This window comes from Phoxinus phoxinus (assembly GCF_949152265.1).
Source record: "Phoxinus phoxinus genome assembly, chromosome: 18".
Taxonomy (NCBI): Eukaryota; Metazoa; Chordata; class Actinopteri; order Cypriniformes; family Leuciscidae; genus Phoxinus; species Phoxinus phoxinus.
Window position 1 is genome coordinate 10,425,290 of NC_136893.1, and position 7,142 is coordinate 10,432,431.

The following is a 7,142-nucleotide window of genomic DNA, read 5'->3' on the forward strand; positions in this document are numbered from 1 at the left end:
GGCTGTGGGAATGAAGCGCCAGCTGCTGTGGAATTTAAATGGGTATGCATCATCCTCAATTGGATCACCATTTTCAGAGCATGACACTGATACACAGCTCCATCACCTGACTAGATGAATGCGTTCCTATCCCAGATCCATTAGACGCAAAGTGGTTTACCTCTCTGTCCCTTTCCTTCTGCCTGACACTGTGTGTGCATCTCAGATCTGTGAAATATGAAGCCCTGAAACATAACTTGAATATTTATGTCTGTTTTAAAAGTTGGCTAATGGTTTGAAGGCACACTGTATACTCGGAATAGGCCCTATGCACAGCTTCACTACTTCCTGAACTTAAGCAGGGACCTTTGTTTCCTGTCTGCCAGGATTGGCCAAACTGATTAATCCAGGTGTGTCTGATTATTGTTGTTGGTCAGACACACCTGGATTAATCAGTTTGGCCAATCCTGGCAGACAGGAAACAAAGGTCCCTGCTTAAGTTCAGGAAGTAGTGAAGCTGTGCATAGGGCCTATAGTGCCCAGGCTTTTGGCCGACTTGAGAAACTGTCCTGAAACTGTCTGGGGAGATATGAGTGCAAAATGAAGGCACACAATAGTGTCTATATCCATCTTTGAACCTTTTAAAGAACTTTTAATGGAGCATTTCTCTGAGAAACTAACAAAAGAAGACCCATAGCCTAAGCAGCGTTTGATGCAAGTATAAAAACTCATTTTATATTCTTATAAGTATAAAACAAATTACTTTTAAAATGTGTTTAAGTATTAATGCTTACCTTTTGTTTTATTCTTTGCGACGGTAGGCTATACTCCATTATGTCCATTCACACAGATAAAAGTTGAAATAGGTTAATAATGTAGGCTACTACTCAGTATTTATTGAGGATCGTATTACTTCCGGCTCCGACCGGATCATTGAATCAAGTGGTCAAATTCACAAAATCATCAATGCTATATTTGTGAACCGGTTCATTAAAAAGAATCGGTTCAAACGAACAATTCGATTACTAATCGGACAACGACGTCTCGATTTCTTCACTTCTAAATTACAAGGAGGAACTGCACGAATTTATGAATTGTGTTGAAGAAAAAGTTAGATATTATGCTATGGAGTGTAGTGAAGTAAAAGTGAAGTTGTAAAAGTACAAACATTTTAGAAATCTACTTGAGGAAAAAAATTGCCTACTGTCAAATGCAAAAACTCGCCTGTCAGTGGTTCCTCCAGTAACCCCATCATAAAGGTAAATACTATTACTATACTATATTACTTTATTATTACATATAGTTGGATAAATATTATACATATAGTTGGACAACTAAATTGCAATCTAACAAGGTCAACATAAAAGTGTTCATCTTACCATTGGAAACTTATAGGCCATCACTGCAAAATGTCATATTATTAGAGCCAGGCCACTGCAAAATGTCATATTATCTGTCCACTGGCTAAGCTTATTTATTAATAAGCTTGCGTTGAGAGCAGGATTCAACATGTTAGCTGAATGATCTCCTTCTGGCAATAACGGCACCACTTAATTCAAAGACACTTTCAAACTATCTGAAAACGCTGACATGCTCAGACTACTCCAGACTCCGGCTAATATGTTAACCCTCATTTCCAGACAGTGCTAATATTAAAGCAATATCATGCTCTGCTCACAGAGTCAGTGTTGGGGAAAGTTAAGACTCAGGAGAAGAAAGTTCAACACTGGCTACGTCTAAAATCGCATGCTCTCTTGAGTTTATTCACAAATCTGTGATGCATAACTAAAGTGATTTTGCTTATATATGGTTGAATTTTAGCCACATAAAAGTAATGCGTTACTTTACTAGTTACTTGAAAAAGTAATCTGATTACGTAACACACGTTACTTGTAATGCATTTATAAGTAACAAAAGTAAACCACATCTGAAGCTTTCTGTGATGAGTTAAACATTGCTTCTTTCACTCTGTCTGTCCTCTTCCTGCACGCCTCTTCATTGTTTTCAGCCATATACTTTACAGATTTGGCTGATATTAATGAGTCATATGTGGGTGGAGAGCCACTGTATTTTCACTCTGAAGCTCCTGTCCTCAAACTGCTCTCTGTTTAAATGAGTAGCCAGAATTGAACCCATACTGATTAATCCTGTGTGCGTCTCATCTCACTCCACCAGAGAAGTCTACATTCATTTGTGCCGGATCACAAAGAGCACACTAGACTGACCATCTGCTGCATAACTTCTTTTCTTCAGTAATTAAAAGAAAAATTTACTGTTTTTACATAATCACTATGCTGAATTTAATCTATTTCAGTTATCAGTTTTATTTGTGTCATTCAAATCTAGTTAGAAAACTTAAAAGTTATAGAAATAATGATATTACAATAGACAATAGATTTATATTTTATATATTTTAAATTATTATTTTACATGGTTTATTTATCCTCATTCAGCAGCAACTGTGCACGTGATGTACAGACATGCTTTGAAACAGCTTTCCATTTTTTTTTTTTTTTTTTTGACAGTGACCAATTTAGAAATTGTCACAGAAGTGACGCACGCACACATGAGATCATGCCATTTCAGGCTCATTTTAGCACATCCTATTTATATACAGATAATATAAGCAGTTATATGAAGCATTCAGGATGGTATCCATCATTCCTGGTGTTTTCATAATGAGTCCTGTCCACCTATGGCCTGTCTCCTGTTTTTGCCATCAGGATGTCCTCCTACCTCCACTGGAGGTTTGAAATGTGCGTGGGAAAATATGCATTTAATTGAAAAATAGGAAAAACAGTGGACAGGAGATATATAGGAGAAGTTATTGCCCATATGGCCACATACAACAAAGTTTCCTTTGAAAAATCTCTTATGTGAGCAATAACAATTGATATTTGTCAGGGCCAGTAACATCTCATTTAGCTTGTCTCTGCAGTTGCCATAGATACAGCAGATTGCATGCTAATTATGCAGCAGTCAGGCTTGAGTTTTTTATTAACCTGAATTTTTGTTCCAGGAACTCCACAGAGACACACTTCGACACGATCAGCTCTGGTAATGCATGTTGACGGATGCAGCATAACAGGAGATATCCTCATTAATATGAGCTGATAGGAGTATATGTTAGATCACACATATTTACTGCTATTATAAGATCCAGTGTGTGCGTTACTAGGCAATCTTTATATAGTCTTGAGCATTTGGAGCTTCAGGCACATAAGAAGATCGTGTTATGCCATCAGTGTCTGTCAAGATGACTAAATGTAACCTGTGCTTTACATGGATTAAAATACTTGGTCGGATAAGCATGATAAGCACATCACAACTGCACTCAGAAATTGAGAGGTGGGATGTCTCTTTATGGGATCATGTTTCTTCTTTGTGGCTCCTTGAGGGACGAGTCGAGTCCGGAAGCTGTTTTTAAGAGAAACTTACGGCTGAAAGAAATCTTTCCTTAGGATGCAAGACGACAAAAAGCTGAATAGGAAGTTTCCATAGCAGTGTATCTGACCTGAAAGTTATTTATTGTTTAAAAATACACACACACACACACACACACACTTTTTTGGAAGGTGATGGAAAGTCAGATTTACTCTGCTAAAATTATATTACAATTTAAATAATTTTTATCTTATGCTTTATTTTGTAAATAAACACAATAAGAGCAGCATTTAGTCAATATTAAAAGTGTATTTTTTTTATGGCTTTATGTCCTCGATTTATTTATATCTGCATTAGTTGTATTGTATTTGTACACATAGCACTTATTTTCTTAGCAAATAACCATTTTGAACTGCTTTTTGCAAGGGTGTTAAAAAAGGTAGGTTTTTTTCAGAGAGGTTAGCAATACAAGCTAGCTTTGAAAGCATAAGATCCCACCCTCCCTTCAGAGCCTCTCCAAAAAATAAAACATCTTCTAAAACACATAAACACGTACAGCAAAACAGCAAAAGTGTCACAAGAAACAGCGTTAAACTAAGCACATAACTTATCATATTACAATAATAATGAACTTAAACAACTTAAAGAGTGACCTGTACCACCTGACTGCTTCAGGTTCATCTCGGCATTGATAGTGTTGTCCTTGAAATGCATAAATTCGAGTCACAAACTGCTCAGAGTATAACGTCATGGGTTTCTATCTCTTCCAAATTACAGTAATTATAAACGCAGCATAAGCTCGTTGTTTTGGTTCAGGAGGAACTGTAAAAGGCGGCTGCTGTTTCGGTTGTGGTGCTCGATGACTGACGTCTGTCTCTGCATAGCATGAAACATGCTGATAACCTTTACGATGTCTGCGCGAGCAGGGTCCGCGGAGGTATGAAAATGCATACGTTGACAGGCAGGTAGGCCATCGTATCATTGCATTCAGACCAAATGTAATTATTGGACGAACATTTTATGGTAGGCTACTACGCCTTCCACAGACAATATAGGCCAACTTGCTATCATTATGTGAAGAGACTTTCAACTAGCATAACAAAAAATATTTCTGGAACAAATCACCTACCCTGCCTTTAGATGTAAATAAACACAATAAGAGTCCAGCATTTGGTTTATGCTATAAAAATTAAATAAGAACTACAAGTAGATCGGAGCAGTTCAGAGTACTGGAAGTAGCTACTACCTTCTACCTTTATTTAGCAGATTTTGAATGTTATACAAGCGCAAGCCGTGATGTTTTCCGCGAGCGTTTTAGAATCTGCTGATAGTGCTGGAGTTTCTTTGATTTAGTGCTTTATTAAGTGGATTGTCAAAATGCATATTTCTAGCTCTAACTTTTAACTGACCACGGCGGAGCACAAGAACGCCTCTACCTCTGGTAGATTGACAGCGTGGTTACGACATGGATTTCAGTCGACTGAACTAGAATCAGCAACTCTGCTTTCAGTCAGGTATACATCACATTGGTCCAACAGGTCGAACTGACCTTAGATCAGCTGAGACAGTTAATTAGGCCTCCCTCTGGTGAGGGTATAGGACGGGCATGCAGTGACTCAGCAGACTCAGCACAGCCTGGCAAAGCATCCATCACTCCACAGGCAGCGAGCGCTGGGAAACCTGCTGTTCTTTTGACTCTTGGCTGATGATCTCCTGCTGGGCACAGCCACTGCTCTGCTGAACTCTGTCTGACAGCTTCCTCCAAAACGCTTTCTTGTTGCATTCCTGTGCCATAGATGTTTTTGGCATAGGACGAACACAGCCTCTTTGAATCCTTGTAGCGTGTCGATGGGTAAATAATCGATCCAGCTGGCCACGTGCACCTTCTCCTGAGTAAATAATGGTGCAGCTCTGCCTGTGCTGTTGACCATTAGTGGTGTTTTTTTCTTAGCCTTGCATTATGAGTCAAAGTTCAGAGAGTTTGTCTTGAAGGAAATGAGACAACCGCATTCTTTATTGTATCACCTTCGGGTTTTGGTGCAGTCCCAGTGTCCCAGTTAATATGTCCCAGTGTGCACTTTGCTGTTGCATAGAGGTAAATGGGTACAGCATCTCACCTGGGGGTTATTTGTGTCCTTTTGTACCACAGTTGTCCTTCCTGGCTATCCATTTGTTTTCTTTCCTTTCCACAATCCAGTAATTTCCCAGATGTTTAAAATCAATACATTTTTCCTGTTTCACTTAATAATGCAATCACACAATTAAAATAGGTTTCAATGAAAGCAATTGGCAATGATTTTTACATTTATGCAGGTGCTTTTATCTAAAGATACTTAGTCAAATATTAGTATGTATTTCCTGACAATCAAACATATGACCTTGGCATTGTTAGCTAGCTGTAAATGGAAACAAGCAGTTTAATTGCACCTTAAAATAAAATCTTTGCCTTTTCAAAATGTAACCACTATCTTTCACCAGTTCACACAGTCAGTCAACTGTTCTCCACTTCCTGTAGTCTGACACCTGCAGTAAAACCCCTTCAAGGGATGCTAGCGCATGACTTATGGGATCATTTTGAAACTGGTATGTTATGCTATGCTATTCTACACTACTGTGTACCACCATTGGATTGTGAATCATTTTTCATAGTACCCAGATCCACAGACACTAAACTTAAAATTAACCAGCAGCTGTTCCCATCTTATCCTATAGCAGATTCCCAAAATACTTCTGTGCTTGGTACAAGAGTGCAACTGGAGACTTTTTGAGACTGGGCTATTCTGGACAGGTCTGTTCACTCTGTGGCGGTGTGACAGCGGGAATAAGGGAATTGGAAATGATGACATCTTTATTAGAGCAGACTATTTGTGGTGAGTATTGGAAGATCCAAATAGGAAATGCACTAATAGTTTCATGTGTTTAGGAATGACAGCAGAATGTATAGTGGTAATACAAATTATAATAAAAATGAATATAAGAAGACTTTTGTGTGATTTTATAATAATTTATTGGAAATTAGATGTCTTATTAAAAATAAGTCTAATACTGTAAGTTAAAATCTGGATGTGATTTGGAGAGAATGACTTTGACAGCACATCTCTGCTGCTCTTCAGTGTGAGCTATAATGTTTCTGTTTTTTCCCTGGTAGGGAAATATCCTCTCACCCTGCGCTGTGCTGACAGCCTCAGATGAATCACCCCCGTTTATTCTGCTGATGCTGCAGGTATGCGAGAGCCAGGAATTTAATATGCGGCCGGTGGGAGAGAGGAACTACGGTGCTGGAGAGGATCAATAATTGAAAGGTCACATAGAGTGGCTGAACTGTTGTGTGTGTGTGAGCTATATGAGGAGCTCATTGTTTTTGTGTGTGTGTGTGTGTGTGGAACATGGAACACAATGTTCTTATTTGCTGTTCTTATAATGTAGAAAACTAGACATACGACAGATGGTGAGATATAATAATTTTAAATCAAATAAACAAACAATCAAATCTGATAAAATCTCTTAGGATTTTATTTATTCCTAACGCTCATATACAGAGGAAAATTTGCAGTGATGCTATTTTGTCTGGAGACTTAATGGAAACCTCAATTATGTTTAATTTAGTTATCAAATTATGTTTTTTTTAGTTGGAGTTCATATTTAAATCTCTGGCTTTTGATTGCAGATTTGGCACAGCTGAAACAGTTTCTGATATTCTTGAGATCTCTTCAGAAACGATAAATGAGACTCATTACTAGGGCTTTTCTCAGTAAAAACATCTGAAAGCACTTAAGACT

At 38.1% G+C, this 7,142-nt stretch overlaps 1 long non-coding RNA gene across 1 annotated transcript; it reads left to right on the forward strand.

Annotated features, from left to right (window-relative positions):
* Positions 1-4,037: 4,037 nt before the first annotated feature.
* Positions 4,038-6,718, forward strand: LOC306986150. Its single transcript, XR_013794919.1, has 3 exons — positions 4,038-5,946; positions 6,076-6,233; positions 6,512-6,718. It is a non-coding gene; the product is annotated as an uncharacterized lncRNA (long non-coding RNA).
* The last annotated feature ends 424 nt before the right edge of the window (positions 6,719-7,142 follow it).